The 22834-nt window shown below is 37.4% G+C and overlaps 1 protein-coding gene across 1 annotated transcript in view; it reads left to right on the top strand.

The window, feature by feature from the left end:
- Positions 1-1564: 1564 nt before the first annotated feature.
- Positions 1565-22834, top strand: part of LOC149798063 (heat shock 70 kDa protein 12A-like) — a 49438-nt gene continuing 28168 nt past the window's right edge. The window contains exons 1-2 of the mRNA XM_089963145.1: positions 1565-1683; positions 5101-5218. The gene's annotated coding sequence lies outside the window, so the exon portion shown is untranslated. The remainder of the gene's footprint in view (positions 1684-5100; positions 5219-22834) is intronic.

The raw sequence follows: 22834 nt of genomic DNA, 5'->3' as shown, positions 1-22834 counted from the left end.
AGTCCTAAAGCATCCATCAACGGACCTCTTGACCCTTGCATTCGCATTTGTGAAACATTAAAACACATCTAGAGAATGAAATATTTGTAACCAGTTTCTGTGTTTAATTCGAAATCTTATTAAAGCACTAGACCTCGATTCAATTTCCTCTTTAAAATTTTAAAACGTAATAGACACAAAATGAAAACAAAATTAAGATATCGAGTCAAGCTGTAGAGAATAATTTAGAACTAACTGATGTTTTCGCCATTTTGTCATTTTTGTTCTTTTTAAGGGTAAACAAAAACACTTCAGATATTTTTAAAACCCATGCAATTCATTATAATCAAATTTGCATCGGTATTATGGTCAGTTGCACGAACGGGATCATAAATACGAGGAAAGGGATCATGGTAATTGAGCTCTTTCGGCGTGTCGCAATGTTAAGTGTGAACCAGTTTAACTCCACTATCAAATTGAAAGAAATTGTAGAAAATCAGCAATTTAGCCGTCGAAACCATATAAGCCGTTAAAAACTTTGACGCCTTTGTTACGCCATAACGCATGTTGTCACAAGAGCTACTCGTGACACATGGACGATTTCTGTGCTAATTCTAATATGCGGCAATGAAACCACTGTGAACGCCCTGAGATCCTATAGGGGCAATAATGGATTATTGTAGAAAATTAAGTAAAAAAAATAATATGGGTTAATATAATAATTCTTCACCTCCCATGGACACTGTTTATTTCACATGCCATCAAAATTTGTGAATTAAACGAAATAAAATCATTTTTCTCATTTCTTCTTAACTTTTGTAGGACTAAAGGCATATGTATTATATATCGGCATATTTAAACTGGTGTCGACCGGAATGTCTCTTCAATATGTCTGCGAGTGCAACAGATGAGCAATTTCCCTGAAAGGTTATTAATGTTAATCAAAGTATCATTAATTTCTCTTATTAAGAGCACGACATGGGTGCAAATAGTAAATTAACTTTGAAACGATATGAGGAAAAAGAGAAGGGAAAGGTATCTAATTAAATTGAGAGAAAAATCATCCAAATAACTTGAAAAATTATATTTTGTTTACTCTTGCTTGATCTGACACTAGCAAGAACAATCATCTTAGTCTCCTTCCTCCTTATCTAATTATGTCCTCAATAACAATGTTTTTGTTTAGGTCAGTCCATATGTATTCACAACATGATGTTTGAACAAGAACTGAAAAAGTACATTAGGCCGAAGTAGACATTCAGCAAATAGAAAGTCTTAAGCGAAATCATATTAGAACTAATATTGTCCCGTCATTAAAATTGCTCTCAGCCGCCTTGATGAACATTTATTATAGTTGGTGTGCTAATACTAGAATTGGGAGTAGATGAATGTGTTATCAGGTGTTTCCCCATATATACTGATGTAATCGAGTACCTGTGGACTCTACACATATAGCAATATATTTTGGACTTTGGCATGTAAGGTTTTACAAGTGGTTACTGTGTAAATACTACACTGTCAATCTATGACATATATGTATTGTCGAAGTTTACGTTCTCCGTGGACATTGAGCGGACTGAAGAATTTCAGTTAAAGGGGAGTTGTCTAGTTGTCCAAACTCCGATTGAGACACAAGACCCAGAGTCAATTACCTTTTAAAAGCCAGGTCCGTATTTCGATAGAGGATACATCACTAAGATAAAGGTAAAACATTATCGACGTCTCTTTTTATCAAGGTATTTATATTTCTTAAATCTCTGTCATTTTAATTTAGCTAAATTGGTATTATTTAATTTTCAGTATAGATAAGCATGTCAAAATTTAAGATTTTCATGTAGAAGGGTCACAATGAAGGGGTTTGAATTTACTTTGTTCATTATTTCAATACATTAATTGAATGTTATGTTAATCCTTAAATACACAATTTACTTCCTGCTCTGTCGCCATCCTCCTGTTCTAACCACAGTGCATCGCTCTGATTCGGGTTGTTAGATATCAAATAACACATGAATATACCTTTTGCAATATCCGTTATTGTTAACTCGTTTATGTCTGTATTTGTTACATATGAAGCATGGCTTTCTGCATTTACTTTCGCACAATATATGTACATAAACTGTTGTACTACGTAACTTGTACCACTGTGATTGTACTAATTTCATCGTTAAAGGAGTTAAAGTTGTAAAAATAGTTAAACATAATTTAAATAACTTAAACCTTATCTTAAAATCATATTGATGAGATTTGGTTTGCTGCTAATATAACTAGGCTTTGTCGTTTACGTTTACGTTCAAGTCCTTAACAAAATAAATATAAGTTCGTCAGATCAAAAATGAAGAAAATACTAAAGTTGTTAAACCACCACAAAATGTAACTTCACAAAAGATTATATATAAACACAAAGATGAACATGGGAAAAAAATTGAGAAATACTTAGAAGAATTTTAAAAGTCAAAGCAGAAAACATAAACAAAATGAGCAGCGGTATAGATTGTATTGTCATTATCAGTCGAAAATTGATCTACAGTGTAAAGAGTTATGTACAGTGTCCAAGATTTATGTACAGTGACAAGGGTTATGTATAGTAAGACTTGTAGCCACAAATGACATTTTGTAGACGACGATTTAATGGGAACAGATCTCGTTGATAAAATAGTTGGATGGTTAGACGTGCATAATAATATATGTCAGGAAACTAATACTTTTTCTGATATACGTTTATTCAGATTTAGAGGATGTGAAAAATAAAGCAACCTTTTTGAAATATTAATATATAATGGTCGATATCATGGAAATATTCATGTAGGAGAATAAAAGTAAAATTCTGTTAGAAAACGTCTTCCTATTATATTATTGTCGTGTGCAGTGCGTGCTCAGCCTTTTAACATCGTCATTATTAGCAAGGTGCAAAACCTGCAGTCCACCGGGGAACATTGTCAGTGGACGGTTGTTCACAATGTATGGTATGGTCTGAAGAGATCCACATCAACAGAACGAGGTTGTGTCCTGACCCTATTGGACAACGTTGACTGCGCAACGACTCTGTCCTGTCCGACAGCAGTTCAGTGTGGTCCACAGATGACGTGGAAGGTTGAAGCCAGGAGGGCCGACATATAGCTCAGCGACGAGAGAGCGGTTTACAATAGCTGTTGAAGACCATTCGACACTCCATGCATAAATAGCTGTCATATCCTCCGGCAACGGAACTAACCAGACTGGGGGTCTCAAAGTCAAGCAGACTGCTGGATGTGAGGTGATGTATTTGTACAGGGGAAGTTTCTCACTGGCATAGACCTTAACCAACACTTTTGTGGTTGCTTCCTGGCGACGCATCTGTGTAGGAGGAATGTTGCTGAGTATCGGCAACCGTGGTAAAGGAGTAGGACGTAGTGTTCCAGAGATTATTCGCATTGTTATGTTGAGATGGACATCAGTTAACTTAGTGTGGGATGATCGAGCCCAGACAGGAGCGTAATACTCGACTGTCGAATAACAGAGGGCCAGTGTTGAAATATTGAGTGTCTGAGCACTAGCCCCCCCCCCCCCCCCCCCCCAGGTTGAGCCAGCCAGTTTGGGGAGTAGGTTGTTTCGAGTGCTAAGTTTTGCTGCGATTGTCTTCAAGTAGAATGTTAGTGATCTGTCCAGAGTCACACCAAGGTATGTTGGTGTCGGATCGTGTTTTATTTGCTGCCCATTGAGGAGGATGCAAAGCACACCGTTCGCATTTGCATAGTTAAGGTAGAAGACGCTGAATATTGTATTTGTTGCGCTTGGCTGTAGACGCCATTTCTTGAAGTTCGTCATATCCTACAGGTCCTTGTGCAGTACCTCCTCTAGCTCAGCAAATGAGCGACTTTGGGTCACTGAAAGTATATATGAATTTTCTTGCAATTGTGATAAACCAGTCTCATTATAAACTAGATTTTGTGGTGCCAAAATGATCATCTTTAAGTACATAAATTAGAACTTCTAAATCTACTTTTAAAATTCCGTTAAAAGTTTTATCTTTCAAGGACATTAAATCCGCTTCTATAACCTTTTATTTGTTGATTGGTTGGCCATTTAAGATTTCGACCGTCGATGGTTGGTACATGACCAAATCATTCAAATGTATGTATATATATAAGACCGCCAGAATTACTTACACAAGTGATTTTTGTTATTCAGCAGTTGCATTATTCAAATAGGATGAAAATAATTACCAATAAAACTATAATGGTTGCTGGAACTATCAGCTGATCACGGTACATACAATGTGCACATATACGTCTGACCTACTGACGAATTAATAGGATGCATTTGCTCATTTGTCATGATCAAGAGAAATATTATAGATTTGGGGTGTTTGAAGAGATCATATTCGATTGCCGGAGATGATATTTAATACATGTCATGGATCCTTATATAAGATACTGGGCTTCATTTGATCCATGTTACGTATATTTGATTTAATTTGTGTTTGATTTGATGTGATTGTTTGTGGGTTTTGGAATCTTTTCATTTTCTTTACATGTCAAGGTAATGTATTTTTGTTTATTAGGAATTTGATATTTTCCAGAGAATTCAGTTTCACCTGAATTTTTCTTTAAATACCTAATAATAGAAAAACTTTCTAATTTTGTCTTAGTTCCTGGCCTAGATTGAAGGTTAAGTAAACAACGTTTTCTCGGAGAAAACAATTGGTTGTCATCAATGACATACAGGGGCTACCATATTTTGTATGTAAACATCATCACGTGATCCTCTTTTTGTTCTCATTTCTTATTGTGTTACTGTTCATTTGAGCCTAAAAAGTATCATCCATCACATGTAGCTTTTGCAGGTCGCTGCCATTGCAATTTATAATTCACTGAGCCTGCGCAAGGTAGGTCCAGTCTAGTACACCCATACGGAGAGCGATACGAGTTACCAAATTACGGATTCAGCGATGTATTTTGGATAAATTTTGAATAAAGTATTTTTGCTGACGATACTTTCAAATATATCCTTATGGTTGGAAATATTCATTATTTTTGCTTAGATCTATAGTCTCAAGACTAGTTAGGATTTTCCAGTAATTTTCCAACGTCTCCAACATCCAACGATTTTGCAACAGTATTCCAACTTTCAACGGTTTTCCAGCAAATTTCCAACTATGCGGTATATAAGGCCCGGGAAATTTTGAATCCAGAGAAAGAACGCCAGAACGCCGGTGTGCAAGCAAGGAGGCAAGAGTCCATCCAAAGACCAAATTCGTTGGGTATGTACAGCAGTGTGTAACATTCAGGTTTAAGAGTCAGTATAGCAAGACATGGGTGTCTAATTTAATTTATTTTAGTTAATTACATAATTTATTTAATATTTATTTTGCAATTATATTTGAGGCATAAACAATTTCGTTAGTTAAAGAATTTTAAGATGTACATAGCTAATACTGTAATTACAGTATTTGAAGTGAAACTTAAAATTATCTTACTATTCTAGAAAAACAATTTCTTCACTTCTTATATTTCATCTAGGATTCATGTGCATGAATTTGAAATATTTATATATGTCACAATTAGTTCCTGTTCCTTGAGAAGATCTGTTTGCAAATCCCAGTTGTATAAGTGTAAAAGAGTTCGCCCTGACCTCTTTATACATTGTAGTTAGAACACTTCGTTTGGGTGATCATTGGTGACGTTTTCTCACCACATTTCCCTCAATTTCTCTTCACATACCACACTTTGTTAGTATTAATTGTGCGCGGTCATTGAATTAGCTTATTTTGTCTTCACATACTACACGTTTACAAGTATAGATTGTGTGATTATTGGATGGAACTAACTATCTCCTCATATCACACCTATTCAATTCTATACATGTGTGATCATTGAATGTATATATTTATCTTCAAATATCACACTTTCTTAGACTGAAGTTCACGATTTGATGAACTTGCATGCGCTTGTCTGGCAACTGTCGAGACAGTCACATGACAAGTTGTCTCCCTTGATTTACTGCAGTGCTGTTGATTCAAGTCAACATATCAACTAGAATGCTAAGTGAAAAAAGTCGTTTTTTGCCCAAGATTGTGTATTTTATGAATAAAGACAGTCTTCTCAATAGTACCCCACCCTTTTCACAGCCAGTACGGAATAATAAGTTGAGTAGGAGACAAGTTACACTGATAGTTGGCGATATTTTCCCCATTATACCAGTGACTGCAAGCAAGGATAAAGGTCAACCGTGTGAGAAGGATACCCGAATGCCAGACCTGATGCCAAAGTTTGCATCTTTAACATTGTGACGCGATTCAGGGAATCTAGGTGATTGCTGAATATTCAGTTTATTGCTGTAAAATGTATTTGAATCTTGCATCTTCAATAAATATGCTTAGTATACATACTAAGGTCCGACTCTGTCATGCTATTAATCAAGTTTGTTGCACAAAGGTGTCTTCAGCAAATAAAGTGTCAGTGGTGTCTATGGTTTTCGTATAAAGAGGTGATAGAGAAATAAAGTGCCTGACGGCCAAAAACTATATATATATGTATATATATATATATATATATATATATATATATATATATATATATATATATATATATATATATATATATATATATATATATAATCATATATATAATCATAATTAATCAAACTGACCTTGCTGTATCGTATTCTCCATCAGTTAGCACTTGCTATCGTCGCTTCTCGCACCTGTTTTTCAACGTTCACCTCAGTAGTCTTCTTTCTATAATACTCATGCTTTGCTGTAGCATATCTGTTCAGTGTCACTCATCTAATGCCAGATTCAGTCACCAAACATATTGTCAAATTATTTATCATGAGTTAGTCCATGTGCACTAAAATAATATGCTGGGTCAATTGATAAAACATATTACATTTGGATTTGGATCTTTTTAACATTGCTTTAGCATGTAGTTTTCAGTTATATCGTTACGATGTCTGCAGTGTGGCAGTTTATAGTGATGTCCAGCACTGGGGCATCATGCCGCAGACATGTGACATTATGTCTCACCCAGTCATATTATCCTGACACCAGGCCGACCAGTCCTAACACTAACATCTTAATTCTGAGCGCCAAGCGCTGTAGCTGTTAGTACCATTTTTGTAAGTCTTTGGTACGACTCGGCCAGGGTTCGAACCCACGACCTCCCGCTTGCGAGGCGGACGCTCTAACCACTATGCCACCGGAGCGGTCAAAACATGTTACATACAGTTTAAGTGTATATCTTTAGGAATCAGTCATGAAAATCATCACGATAATTCACTTGATATATTTCATGAAATCTTTAAAATATCCTCTTCAGTAATTCCTGATCCACTAAGGGTAGAATAAACTATTTCAATTGGTAGTAGTTTTGTTTCATTACATTTTTCAGGATTACCCATGCATTCGCAAGTAATAACTGCAAAAACGCTAGATGCCTAGCACAATCGTAATATGATGTTCCTAAATACATCAGGAGTAATACCGGTTGTTTTGCGCTATTTTCCGGATTGAACAATAGCTACGTCTACCGGGCATGATTTGCGTGTGTCTCATTGGGGCGCAGAGGAGATTGTGAAATGTACTGAGGATGTTTGGATTAGTTTTATATCCAAGAGACAACGTAGGGTTTTATCCAACGAGATAGCATAAACCACAATATCGTTTGTCAAGATAAGTCCACCAGAAGACCGAGCAGAGTCGATACAAAATTTCGTGGGCAGCGTCAAAAGATACAACAGCTTATTATCTTACAACAGATTAGCGAACAGGATTCATATTAATGTTACCATGCCGTTATTTACAACTGTGACAAAAGCGATCATCGAATCAGCAACAGGGCATGACAAAAAGGAAGGAAATATTATACATGAAATAAAGATCGGTCATGATAAGTTATCAAAACAAACGAAGAACATCGTCGAAGCAATCGGTAAGGCTGAAATTGACCCAACACACTTGGCCGAAGTGCTAACCGATTCAGTTACGGACAGAAAAGTAAAACACGAGGAGGGGTTTAATTATTTTAATGATTATTTAATGATGAGGTCCTCACTTTAATAACGATAAGAAACAAATCTAAAAATGATTACAAGTAATTATTGGACATCAGTATTGAACATCACGATTTTATCGATGAGCAATGTGCTTGCTCAAAAAGCTTTCCATTATCAAAACATTCTACGATATTAAAGAAATCCAAGATGGTATCTAGTCGTTGTTGTATTTAAAAAGAAAACAAATGAAAAAAAGGATGATGCTGAACGAGAAGAAAGCGGTATAAATTACTAAAAATCCCCATCCGAGTTAGTCCAGAGATTAAAATGACTGTCCACTAGTAAATCTGGATAAGATTGTTATTGAGATCAGTGGAAAACTTCGGACGTTAGCGGCACCACCGGCAATTGTTTTGGCATCCATCGACGACATCGCGTTAGTCAACAACGGGTATAGCCTATATATATCCTCCACGTACACAGTTCATGGGTGGTCAGTACGATCAAAGAGCTAATTATGTACAGCGATGATTTTAGTCTGGCACCGCCACCAACATGTTGTGGCTCAGAGACCAAAAGTATCCAGCAGAATAAAAGCAGGCGCCTTCATATTGCCGGATACTGATCTGGTGTTTCCTATGGATTATTGTGCCTGTGCTGATGGCGTGATACTATAGCAAACACCAACGCGAGAATTACCGGTTTCGGTATACCTATCCGTGACGCGGTCAGAGACACATTTACTCGGAACGAAAGCAATACTAACGACGACGGATTAGCCTAACGACAAACGTTGACCTGGGGGGGGGGGGGTATATCAAATCTGTATGTTTCTTTACTTGAGATTGATAATCTCATTTTGTAACGACGTCCATATTGTATTGCGCGGATCCAACACACGATCGATCTAAAACATAACAGTCGCTTTAAATATCTCCATTCGTCACAATGTGTAGAGGCTCGGCAGCGTCTTTTTACGTTTTTTTTTGTTGCTCTGGATACAAAAACTCATGCCATCTTTAGCGCTTGATAATGAACTCGAGAATCTCCTGTCGAAGTTTTCAAAGCGGATGTATTTGAAAAACAGCAAGGATATTGAAGCGTGGAGGATAACAACAAACGCAGGAATGGAGAGACCAGTCATTTGTTTATAGTCTTAAAAATGCCACAAAACGTCATACTAGGTAATAATCAGGAATTAAATGATACGATTTTCGATCATCTAAATTTAACACCAACACCAGATTTTAACGTAAAATAGTAATATAACTAGAATAACGTACTCGTCAGCAATCTGATTTTGACTAAATCTCAAGAGCGTGTGATTGCACAAGCTGCTCATCGCTTTACCAGGGTAACGTTGGTATTATCTGCGTCTTAAGAAGCCAAGGAAGGTCCTCAAAAATGCATGTTAACCCATAAACAACATAATGCGTTTTCTTCTGCTATTGCAGCACGAACAGGACTGATCATTAAAATGTCCCACTCTCAGGTAGTTAAACAAGGAGGTGTTCTTGGCGCAATAGTCTCCAATAATTCTACCGATGTTAGGATCGCTTAGACTCACAGCGGCCACTGGAGGAAGCTCCAGATCGACTCTTTGTGAGACAGCCGGAAACGGTGCCATCAGGAAAATGGCTAGCCGATCACACAAACACGTACAGTCCTCATGCATTTCTTTTTTCGTCTAAACAGCAGATTGCATTTTCATTGAGTAAAATTCAAAGCACCAACGTCGCTGTGGCATCTACGCGAGAATGCCTAGTTGTCATACGGTTAAGCCAAACGCCGTTAGATGGAAAGGCTTAATGTCATGGCTACCATGTAGCAGATAATAAAACCATGAAACACCGTGCGGCTGTTACTGGCATTATGTTAAAAATCTCCGCGATGTAGGCAAATGCAGGGTGGTTTTATTATTCCGCTCAGTTAGCTGATGACTGGTGCGACCGGCAATATGCTACCAGGGTAGAGGCACCAACAACCGAAAAAAAAGCGTCGGCAGATGATTATTTATTAATGGAACGGCATGCCGCTAAGTAATTTTGATATCGACAAGGCGCTGTCGGGTGTACCAGGATTTGAGCCGAATCTTGGGATGTAAACTTGAAGACCGTGTTTTGTCATCAACATCAAATTTTATTTTTTAATAGATCACTAACACACTGGATCTGCATTTATCACGACATGGATTCACCTGAGATAGAACATTTTGACTCCTTTGCACTATATAGGGATACACAGTACGTGAGTACACACGTGGAAATGGACACCAGGCTGGCATCAGAGGGGTTCTGCAGAATCCAGTCCAAATTCAGCACATTGATAGCAACGATTGTAGGTTATACTACGTTTATTACATCGAGTCATGCGCAGTGGTATTTCACCGCTTGACACATTATTGGTGTTTAAGCAGCACCCGACACAGGAGAACGACCTTATAGTACAAGTTGGCGTCCAGTTTTGTGTAAACCGTAGAATAGCAAAAAAGAGTGAATTATAATGCATGAGTTGCCAAACATGGACCAAAAATACTGATGAACAAACTGATCAAATCAGAAAACGGTCGAGTTTCGTCAAGGCGAAATGTGTGAAATGTTGTAAAAAAGAAATAAAAAATTATGCCAAAAGTAAAAGGTGGGTGCCTACCAGAACGAGCAATAGTCGTCGATGATTGAAACGTTAAAGTTAAACGATTAAAATATTGTACAGTTTAGTACGACCTCGTCAGCAACGACTTGAATTGTTTGTACCCTATGACAAGCAGTGGATATTCATTGATGCTAGGAAAATTTCCCCGACAACATTGTGGTTGGACGTTACCCGGACACAAATACAAAGGACCTTATAACCCTCTAGACAAGCAGCTTGATGCGAATGATCAATCGCAACCAAAGCAAGAACCTTACAATCAGGTTGAGGACAAATTAGGCTGTGACAGGATGTTAGATGAACGTTGTGCGTGTTATCATTGGCGCTAAACATAAATTTTGAATCAGGGATAAAAAATAAACCTTTTCGATTGAGCAAAACGGCATAAGGTAAAAATGTAAATGTATTCGTGATAGTAAAAAGAAAACAATAAACATCGGTAACCAAAATCAGCAAGTTAGGTAGCTAGCTGTTGAATTACACGCACTAGTAATAAAATACTTTCCACGTCGCAGAGTCATCACCGACGGGGCGGAGTATTCCTCTCAAGGATAAAACTGGAATGACCATCAGCAAAGCGCTTGAGTCCGTAGGGATTAAACCGAATACACTCTGGGTGGATAAATGTGAAGAATCCTATAATAAAACATTCGAGAACTCTTTATCCTCTCACTGAATACATAAGTACTCGACGCAAAATCATGATAAATCCGTGGTCGCCGAGAAATTCAAGTTAACGCTAAAAACTGAAATGTGAAAATATTGTAGAGTGAGAAGCACAGCGAGGTACATAAACTTTCTAATTGGGTTTGCATTCGAATTCAATAACATGAAACCGACTCAAGTGCCGAAAGAAAAACATAATGATGCAGTTGCGAAAAATGCGCTTTATGGCCAAGTAAATTTCGAGTAGGGGATCGTGCCAGGATTTCTAAAGTAAAACTTACGTTGGAGATGAATTGATAGTATCCTACAAAACGTCACGCTGATCAAAACTTTTCCGTTAGCACCTGATAATGTTACAGTACGTGATGACACATTGAGTCCAAAGAGTAAAATAAAATATACAAAAGATCGTGAAATTCTTTTGGTGTTGGATGTCATGAATTTTTTCTGTTGCGCTTTATTGGCCACAACAGACGATGTGGTAAAACAGTTATTCAGCAACTGTTCACTATTGCCGTCATATTTTACCGCAATCTCTTTCATCGCACGTTGGAGAGATTCCTTGCGATAAAGCATATCAGACGGTGGCCCAAACTGATCAAATGTTGATTTATCTGTAGCTGCAGATTAGTCTGTTTCGTCACCGTGGAGAAGCCAGATAGATACAGGATCACTCGCACTAATATTGTAAATCTCTTTAAAAATATCGCAGTCATAAAATCGTATTGTACTTTCCAGGGAACCTTAGTTATTGATTCAATCCAGTCATGTGAATTGAGATTTATAACCTCTATTAAGACACCCATACTAGATAGTTGCCAGGATTGTACAAAATCTAGTTTGTAATTGTTTTCACCATGATCGAAAACTTCAGTTTTTTTTTCCAGCACTGCTACGTCATTTATTTTAGCTCCGTCGATGAGTGAATCATCCCATTGTGTTATTTTATGTTATTCGTGATTCTGTGAGTCCGTTTCCACGTCTCGAGTTAATAAAATATTCTCTGACACGGCATGCCACACCATTTAACGTGCCTGTTTTTCATCGGCGCGAGAACATAAATATCAGGATCGTTTAAACGGTATAGTGCATAAACCACCGGAGACACTGGATACCCGTTATTGTAATATAGTTTTTTTATTCCGATAAACGTGCCTGATTTGGAGTTTTTACCTATTGTGGCGACGCTGTTCTGTCGCCGTGATTCTTTAACAGGGTCGAGCTTATCGTGGATAATCCAAGTTGGGCCATCTTCGCTGACATGTTCAACAATAAATGTTATTCTAAATATGTACTTGCTGTCTTCCACAGGACTTAATAATAGTCGCTGGTCGTTTGTCGTTTATGGTGGAGTTGAGAAAAATACCGTCGCCGTCTATCCGGAATGTTGGAAAACATGAAGCAATATCTTGCGCAAACTCATTTTTGGAAATTCTGATAAATTCGTGTAATTGCAATTCAATTTTTAATATCTTTATTAATCTGTTAAAATCAAATCTAGTTGTGCGTTGTGGTTCAATCTCCGAAAATGTTTTTCGATTTCGTTAAAAAAAACTCGAATCAGCGCTTCTCTGGTTCGGTCTTTGATAATCTTTCAATTTTACTAGCGGTAAACGATTCATTTATTTCTTTTTGCAAATTTTTTTCTTCTGCGATTGTAGACAAGGGAAAGCTGGTTTTATCCCCGTTTGACAAAAATACTGTTCCATCAGCTGCTTTGCTACAGTAGAATAAGTCATCTCTATCTTATTAGGATACGTATTTTCTGCAATGTTACTTTCTCCAAATAATATAATTTGGCAGGAGAAAACATATTTGTCGATTGCTCATTATCGGATTAGTCACACGTTGTGGCCATTACGGTGTTTATCACATGGCAAGTGTTCGACGTAGCAGTACTGTACCACAACCATGTCTGAAATACGGAACTGGAGTCAAGGGGAACAGAAGTATGTGTATCGTGCGGCTGAAAAAAATACTGAGTGCTTAACTGATATAATGAGATAATGTCAATTTCATTTGACACCTTTTCCTTCTTTTTGACCGCTGCGGTGGCCTAGTAGTTAGCGCATCCGACTCGGATGCGGGAAGTCGTGGATTCGATCCCCGGTCAAGACATACCAAAGACATACAAAATGGTATTAACATCTACCTCGCTTGGCGCTCAGCATTAAGAGGTTAGAGTTAGGGCTGGTCGACCTGGATAATGTGACTGAGTGGGACATCATGCTACATGTCTGCGGCATGATACCCCAGTGCTAGACATCACTATAAACTGTCACAGTGCAGACATCGTAGCGATATGACTGAAACATTGTTAAAGCTACGTTAAAAATCCAAATCACACACACATGCACACAATATAATGAACGTCTCTGATGACATAATAAAGGACGCAAGAGAATATCGAGAGATATTACTGTGCTAAAAAATAATGTTATATCAGAGAAGGAGACATTCATAGATAGAGCAAGCTGAACAAAGTATTGATCTTGATGAATTTGTGAGGTATCCAATATTTAGTTATTAAGCAGATCTGGCCTGTGTCATCAGTCATTGTCGTTGCAAAATATATCTTGGAAATTTCAGCAACATGGGTATCTTACTATTTGGAATTCCAGAAAACAAAACTAAAAAATATCTTTCCGACAGATTTGTTTAACAGTTTTTTAACTGTGTTATCAGTGATGGGCTAGTTACTTATCACGTTAACAGAGATAGAATAAATGATTATTTTGGAAAATATACGTGCCATCACACAGAGAAAACAATACGATGGAAAACGGGAAAACACATAAAACCCGCACCACGACCAATAGGTTCGACCAATATTGAAACTGGAGAAACAGACAAATTTAAGTCTATTTCAGCTGCTGGAAAATATTTTGATAATTAACCCATTTAGGTACAGCTCGTCGAAGATGGGGCAACTAACTCAGCAACATCGACGCGACTTAACCAGTAAATAAAATTCACGCATATCACACAATAAATATCCTTGCTACCGGACCCGCATTTTCAAAATGAGGCCTTGAATTTTGGGTGGGGATCCTCCTTCATGGACAATAATCCGGCTTACATACAAGCCTCAGATTGACCTTTGAATAGTTTCATGAGTCAACACTACTTGGTTGAAACAGAGTTTGTTTAGCCCCCATTTTGCAAAACGGGGCTTTGATGAGGCCCAACACCCCAAAAATAGGACGCGTATCTTATTTATTTGTTTTGGCGTCGGCAGGTCCCGTTTATGTCGCTATGGTGGCAAATGTGATTCAGTTATACAGGCAAAATGTGGCTCGAAACCATGATTTGAATGACCTAAGGTGGCGTAGTCAAAATAGTTCCCTATTTTAGGGGAAGTAGTATAGTTTTACGGAATTAAATGCTGACGGTACGGAAAGTTGATGAAGAGAAAACGTACATGTTTGCGGTTGATAGACATTTGGAAAGTTATAAGTTCTGTGGTCCTGTATTGATTAGAATAAAATTATTTATAGAATTGACACGATGGGCTTTTTAATTTACACGGACGGTGTCTCGAAGGCTTTGGAAATTTGGGGAAAAGTTGCGACATCTAGCGGAATAGCGCCAGGGTTTGTTACCCATCGGACAAGCAAATACCCCTGGCTTGTAACAATATCTTAAGTGCATTCACAAAAGATTCAAACTATTGCCTGTAGTTTCCAGAAGTGTTCACTGTTTTTAACTATTTGGGTAAAACTTCAAAACACGTGTACCAAAACGTAAGACTGAAAATGCTAAACCTATCGAAGATTTTGATTCAAGAAATATATATCAAATCTTTCAGAACTAAAAATTAAAGATCAGTGACGCGGTTAAGTCCGTTTAACAGTCGATTATAGACGTTCAGAAAATACCGAATGGAATGCAAGTTATAAAAACATTTAAAATACACAGCATTGTTCATTCATTAAATGTCAGGTTATAACATTGATCTGTTCGTCAAGACATTAATTAAGGAATGATAGATCAATGGGTAAAATTTATACCAAGCAACCTCATTATTATAGGACACCATGAAAATAAAATAAATTTCACACCGTATAGTTTATTTAAGGAGACTTGGATAACTTGAATTTTACTGTATGGTAATATATGGTACTTGTAATGTCGTCATGAGCTACACAACCGACTGCATGTTTGATACATCATTGGATGAAAAACTCATGAATTCAGTTACTTAAAACGTATTTCTTACTCCAATGCTTCATTGTGGAGCTCGCTTCGAAAATCTGTTATTGTCTGCGTTTTCCCTGAGAGAGAGAGAGAGAGAGAGAGAGAGAGAATAATTAATAACCTTTTTTAATAGAAGTGCCTTACATGCCTTTCACAATTGTATTTAAAAATGATATAATCAAGATAACATTTTAGAAGTAAATGCGATTGATACATGATGACTGAAGATGGTGGAATAGATCTATTTACTACTTGATTTATTTCAGTATTTGATCATTACTGGTATTCTGAGTTGATTTGTCGGCGTATGAATTATGTTAATACATTGCTAATTAATAAATACAAAATCTGGAAAGTATGGCTTATCGTAACTAGGTGTTGGATCAAGTTTTCTTGATCATTAAGTTGCTATTTGCGGTCTAAAATGTGATTTCTTACCCAGAACTAGTTAAACTTAGGAAGAATATTGTGCAATGCTTCTACGAGTAGGATATTAATAATGCTATTTTTATTTATTTATTTATTTATTTATTTATTTATTTATTTATTTATTTATAATTTATTTTATTTAGCATATACTATATAAGGCATTGCATTAATTGTACAACTTGTCTTTCTTTCATGCAAGCGTCAATCTTAATAGCCATAACATTTCAAAATTCGAGTTTTCGGAGCCACATCTTAAATTTTTCATAGTTTCGTATAGAGCTCTTCCCTAAATATTAGTCGTTTTTAATCATTCAGAGCTACCTTTATGAAAGCAATGAATCTCATTTACAACTGAAAAGAATCTGTATGACAAACTCTGCAGTAATTTTCAAAAGACTACAGCAAATATGTACATGTAGGCCTACATGATTGTCTAGTAGATTATATGAGACGATTACGTTACGCTCTGGACTAATGGCACTCAGCGGCGGTACCATGGATATCATCAGTTACGCACACAGCGGTGATTACTACCAATGGACTTCACTTTTGTGAAATTAAGCTTAGGTAGAGTAGTTAAAGTTTGAAGGATATATTATCAAGCATATGAATAGCCCTTTTTCAAAAATAGCAATCTAATCATAAAAGATAATAGAACATATATAATTTCCTATATGTTTCTCTATGTTACTGCTTCATTTAATATTTTACACTGACACACGACATCAACTTGTACTGATGCTTTACAACAACAATTACATGGCAAATCCACTTTTACTGAAGTGACAATAACAGTGATATAACACATCCACTTGAACCCAAATTATACAATATAAAATAACAGTGATATAACACATCCACTTGAACCCAAATTATACAATATAAAATAACAGTGATATAACACATCCACTTGAACCCAAATTATACAATATAAATCATGTAACGATTGTAACAAGATAAACGGGTGGAATTTCCGGATTCACAGCATAACACTTGTGACGATGATATAAATACAATTTTTAATAGTGAATGACTTGAATGGGCAATTTATTATGAATATGTTTGTGTATATATAATCCAAATATTGGATTAATTAACATAAGAACACACAGACTTAATAATGAAAAATACCAATAAATTACTTTACAAAATACAAAGACAAGGAGTAAACGGTTCACAGTGATTTCACAATGAAAAGATGGATATAGTTTACTCAGCTAGTAAACAATGTAGAATATTACTCTTGTAGTAAAACGAATTAATTAAGTGAAATTATACAAACAAAAAGGGACAGATATACAAATTATCTTTACAGTCCCGAAATATACAATAGGTTTTACGAACCCCAAAATTAGCCCACGGCTAACGTATTACATGTACGGAGATACTCTCCGTCATCAGTACACTTTATTTCAGCTCCACGGCTGTTACAGTTCAGCTTCATAGCTGCTACAGTTAATTAATGTGGTTGGCTTTACAGCTTGCACCACGTGGACCCGATCACTCCGATAACTTTGAACTCTCGGGTCACTCTGTTCACTCTAGACACTCTACCACTCTGGACACTGCAGACACTCTGGACAGCTCTACACAGCTCTACACACTCTGGACACTCTAGACACTCTAGACAGATGAAAATATATCCAATATCGTTTACTGTACATGACACGGGCATAAAAACGTAATAACGTTATACACTGTAAGTTATACAGATTACATTATCGGCACAATAATTACAAAACAATAGGTTCAGAAATAAACCTAACCCTGCTCGATAAGAATCCTACTGTACTAAACATTTCTTAAAAATGTAGCTTTATGTTACTAATATAAATCCGTTGCTAAGTCGCAAACAAGAATAGAAAATATGTGCATTATACTGCGTAACCCGACGCAACATAGCAAACATACAAAAATAAACGTGGTAATACTGTAGTATAACTTATAGACAAGAAATTAATAAACTTACATACCTCTACAGCTGAAGATGTGCAAGTCTTTATAGTAGACCGCTGACTGACAAGATTATCCGTAATGTAAAGGGTGTACCTACGGTGAGGTATTTATAAACAGATATAGTCTGTGCACTGAGGGCATTCGCTTCTTCCCATCGAAAGCACTTCGGAAAAGCGGCATAGGATTAACCGAACTCAATATTTCTAAATACAACACAATATACATAAACCATCCTCGGGTATCGTTGTTCATAAAAAATAAAAGAAACCTGAGTACATGTATTTAATATTTAAAATAATTTATACAACTCCGTGACAACACCTCTCCCCTAAAAAGAGGTAACACTTTTAGAAAAATCAAAGAATGTGAACATAAACAATTGTTAAACTTCCAATTTGAATACTGAACGAAACTGATTTGCTATTTATACCTACTTAAAAAATCAGCACCCATATTTTCCGATCCTCGAATCGTCTCGATTCGGAAACTATACGGTTGCAAAGACAACGCTCAACGCATTAATCTGTCATTAGCGACCTTTGCCTTGTTCACGTATTTAAGCGGCTGATGGTCCGTTTGTAAGGTAAACTCCCCTCCGAAAAGGTACGTATGGAATTTTCATATCCCCCATACAATGGCTAAGCAGTCCTTCTCAGTCAGGGAGTAGTTTTGCTCCCAAGAGAGCAATTTCCTACTTGCATAATCAATTGGAAATTTCATCAAGTCTTGCTACTGTAGAAAAAGAGCCCCAAGACCCGTATCGGACGCATCAGTCCTCAGCACAAAAGCTTTATTCAGTTCTGGCAACTTTAACATTTGTGCACTTGCAAGTTTCTGTTTTAAAGCGTTAAATCCTTTTTCCTGGCACACACCCATGTAACTTTATTCGGTTGCCCTTTCCTAGTCAAGTCTGTTAATGGGCTGGCAACAGCCGCAAAATTGGGGACAGATTTCCTGTAAAACCCAATCAAACCTAGGAAAGATCTTACTTTTTTTTATTAGTTTCTGGTCTATGTGAATCTCTGATTGCTCCTATTTTATCTGGGTGAGGTTTCAACAGGCCTAGTCCACTTACAAGATGTCCCAAACATTCTAGTCTAAAATACCCTATACTACATTTGGTGGGCTTAGCTGTAAGATTTGCAGTGTGAAGTCTATCGAACAGATCCCGTAATACCTTAACATATTCTTCCCATGTATGTGTATAAACAAAGATATCATCTACGAAACTGTCGACGTTTTCCATACTGTTTAACAGTTTGCGCATGAGACGAACGCACGACGGCGTGGACAAATCGGAAAGGCATAACTTTAAATTGATAAAGACCTGTATTTATGACCTGCCAACTTTGAAAATAAACTTTCCATATCTGGCATTGGTTCTGCGTCGAACACGGCGATTTTGTTCATTTGCCGAAAGTCAATGCAAAAACAGATCGTCCCGTCTTTGTTTCTAACACAACGGCGGATGAGTACGGGGAACTGGAATGTTCGATCACTTCCTGGTCTAACATTTCCCCCACTTCTTCGTCGATTGTCTCCAACGCATTAAAGGGTATTTGATATCCTTTAATTCTGATTGGCTCAGAGGAATTCAACTTGATCTCGTGTTGAATCAATCCAGTGCGGCCCGGTTTGTCAATAAATACGTCAGGGTATTGGGACAAAACCTCCGAGATCTGACCCACTGATAAATCCGGGCATACATTGATCTGGTCAATACCTTCTTTCCCTACGTCAGTGGGTTAATAAAGGGGCATTTCGGTACTGGAGACGAATTCCGATTCGTCACACGACCAATCCTCTGTCATCGCTACACATACTACATTCAAGATCGCTTTATCAATTGTTTGTCAAGGTCTTTTTACGTAGAGTTTAAGCATATTGGCGTGAAATATCCTGGACTTACCCTCAACGTCAATCATAAAGTCCATTTCGCCTTTCACATGTTTGACTTCGTATGGCTCTTTCCATTGGACTAGCAGCTTGTTTTTATTCGTTGGGAGAAGCAGCAAGACTTGATCGCCTACATCAAACCTTTTACTCCGCGTTCCTCGGTTTTAGTACTTCGCGTACTTACGACTAAATTTCGCGAGTTTGTCATGCGCTATGGACATGTACTCTCTAATGTTCGCGCAAATCTATCACGTACTGGTAAGTGGTCTTAACTTCTTTGTTCGCGACCTCGTCTGACCACAGTTTGCGTAGAATACGCAATGGACCACGAACTGTCCTACCGAACAATAGTTCAAACGGGGAGAAGCCTACGCTTTCATGAGAAATCTCACGATACGCGAACATAATTGCGTTCAGATACCTATCCCATCCTTAGGTCTTTCCGCACACATCCGTCGCAACCTTAGCTTCAATGTCCCTTTGAAGTTCTCGACCAACCCATTGCACATAGTGTGGCATGGTGTCGTGCGCAACTGTGAAAGGGACAACAACCTACTAATTTCTGCCATTAGATCTGAGGTGAATTGCGCTCCACAATCGTAAGAATCTCTTCGGGCACTCCTGCCCTGCTGAAAATGTCTACGAGCGCTTCGGCTAAACGTTCGGTTTCGATCGATGGCAAAGCTATGGCTTCGGGATATTTAGTAGCGTAATCTACCAGCGTCAAGATGTATCGGATTTTCCAATCTGTATGTGGAAATATCGGTCATACAATGTCAACGGTCACTCTTTTAAACGGAGTATCTATCAAGGGCATCTGACTTAACGGTGCTCTACTTACCTTGCCCTTAGAGACAGTCTTCTGGCATACATCGCACGAGCGACAAAACAGTTCTACATCGCTATTGACACCAGACCAATAAAAGTTTCTTAATACCCTATTTGTTGTTTCTTCATACCTAAATGACCCGAAATTACCAGTGGAACGGAGTGTGTTTACAAATGGAGTGATACGGCCACGTTAGAAACTGAAAAGCAGTAGACAGGTGTGTATGGATTTAGATGTTTTTTGTTGTTGGGTTTAACGCCATTTTTCAGCACACGATAGGCTATACATAGCGGCCAGTATTAATGGTGGAGGAAGAACCCGAGAAAACCCCAGAAAGAACCACCGACCCACGAGAAGCTACTGGCAAGCTTTCTCACATATCCACATTGGCTGAATCCGAGATTCGAATCCACGCAGACAGAGGTGAGATGGCAGTGATCCGTAACGGCGAGCTTGTTAGACCACTCGGCCTCTCGGGGCCCCTGTATGGAGTTAGATTAAAACTAAATATTGCTAGGTGTTTGACTGTTAACTATCTCAGCACACTCGTTCACAAAAGCGAGGAGGGGAACGTTGTACATGTAAGTGAACTTTTTCAGCTAGGTAAAAACCACTTTGGTTTAAGGCATGCAAACAAACGTTTGACTTCAGGTTTCTATTCATTATAATTTTAGAAAGTTGCCAGAGTGATCCATGAGTAAACACAAATCGTAATTCAACATAATGTCTGCCATTTATCTAACTAAAACATATTATATAATTTGGTGTACGATTGAAGTGTTGTTAAAAATTAATGAAAAACATTGAGAATTATATTTTTTGTTCATTTAGGTTTGTTATTTCAAAGTATGGTGAGATTGTTGTCATATAAATTATTTGATGGCAAGTAAATTTATATCAGATACAGTATGTAACTCAGGGATTGAATCCTCTAGGGAGCTGCCAGATATATTACGCTCCCTATTTATATTTTATTCCAGTGTTACGTCCAATTGCAGCAGAGGAGATACATTTGGTATCAGGCAAGAAACCTATCCGTAACTACGTTGGTTGCAAATTGAAGTTAAATGTAATAGCGTTCTGTTAGAAACAAATTGATAACTTCTAAATTTCTTATTTTAAATAATATTTACTATTTCGATTATACAAGTATCAAAAGAAAGATAAATTTATCCTCTCCAGTAGTATATAGTTTTGTAATTGTGAAATAGTATTGAGAAAGTTAATGGAATCGAAATGATGCCCTGTTTTGCTTCCATCTTTTTAACTTTTGACTTTTAATTTTAAAATATCGAAAATTGGGTAATTTGATTAAATTGTTTAATTAAAAATTGTGGCAATTCGTTTTTCAATTTACTTAGAACATATAAATCTTCTTCTATCCCTATATCGTGGATTCGAGTTGGTAAAGTTGTTGTACATTTATCATATACCTCTCTATTTTCAATGGCATTTTGCCGCAATGTGCTGAAACGCATCTACCATCAATCGAAAGGTTTTATTCATAGTTGTCGCGTGACAATATCTCTGCCGATGACTACGGACATTCAAAGAAAGTTTGATCTGTATTCGAAAGCAAAACCTCGGTGACTATTACAATCTGTATCTGCTCACTGTTGTGTTGTTGCTCGCTGTTGTGATTGAGGCAAATACCTGACACCGCCATGTACGTGAAGAAGCTCGATGCCGCACATTACGTTTCGTTACCGGGTATGGGCTGGGATGCATTGTTGCCCAATTCCAAAATCGAGGTGGAATTACTCACTGACAATTATCAGGATCTGTTTATCGAGCGATCACTTCGTGGCGGAATATCCAAGTCAAATCATATATACGCTGGTGTCAACAGGCCACCAACGAATTGAAAGCACGTTTCTAAACTGATGGTCAATGTAGTGTTTGGGAAAACCATACAGAAACTATGCAAAGGAAATCGAGTCGATCATAATGCAGATCCGACCGTTTAGTCCATAAAAATCGTTGATGGTCGTCTTGTTGCCGTTCACAGTAAAACTAAATCAAATTGAAATTTAAACAGACAAAATCAGTCTATGTGGGTAAGTAGTGAATAGGGGCACCCTAGCGACAATGGGAATTAGCATTACAGAACCCCCTTGGGCAACTCTGGGGACTATGTAAATTTAACATGGAGTAAAATCGTGGGCAACTCTAGGGACAAGGGGAATTAGCATTACATGGGAATAGAGTTTGGGTCTGTCTAGGGACAAGGGGAATTGAACATGGGGAATAGAGTTTGGG

This window comes from Sinohyriopsis cumingii, chromosome 6 (genome assembly GCF_028554795.1).
Source record: "Sinohyriopsis cumingii isolate HCF-2022 chromosome 6, ASM2855479v2, whole genome shotgun sequence".
Lineage (NCBI taxonomy): Eukaryota > Metazoa > Mollusca > Bivalvia > Unionida > Unionidae > Sinohyriopsis > Sinohyriopsis cumingii.
Note: the sequence above shows the minus strand (reverse complement) of the source record. Positions and strands in the feature narration are given on the sequence as shown.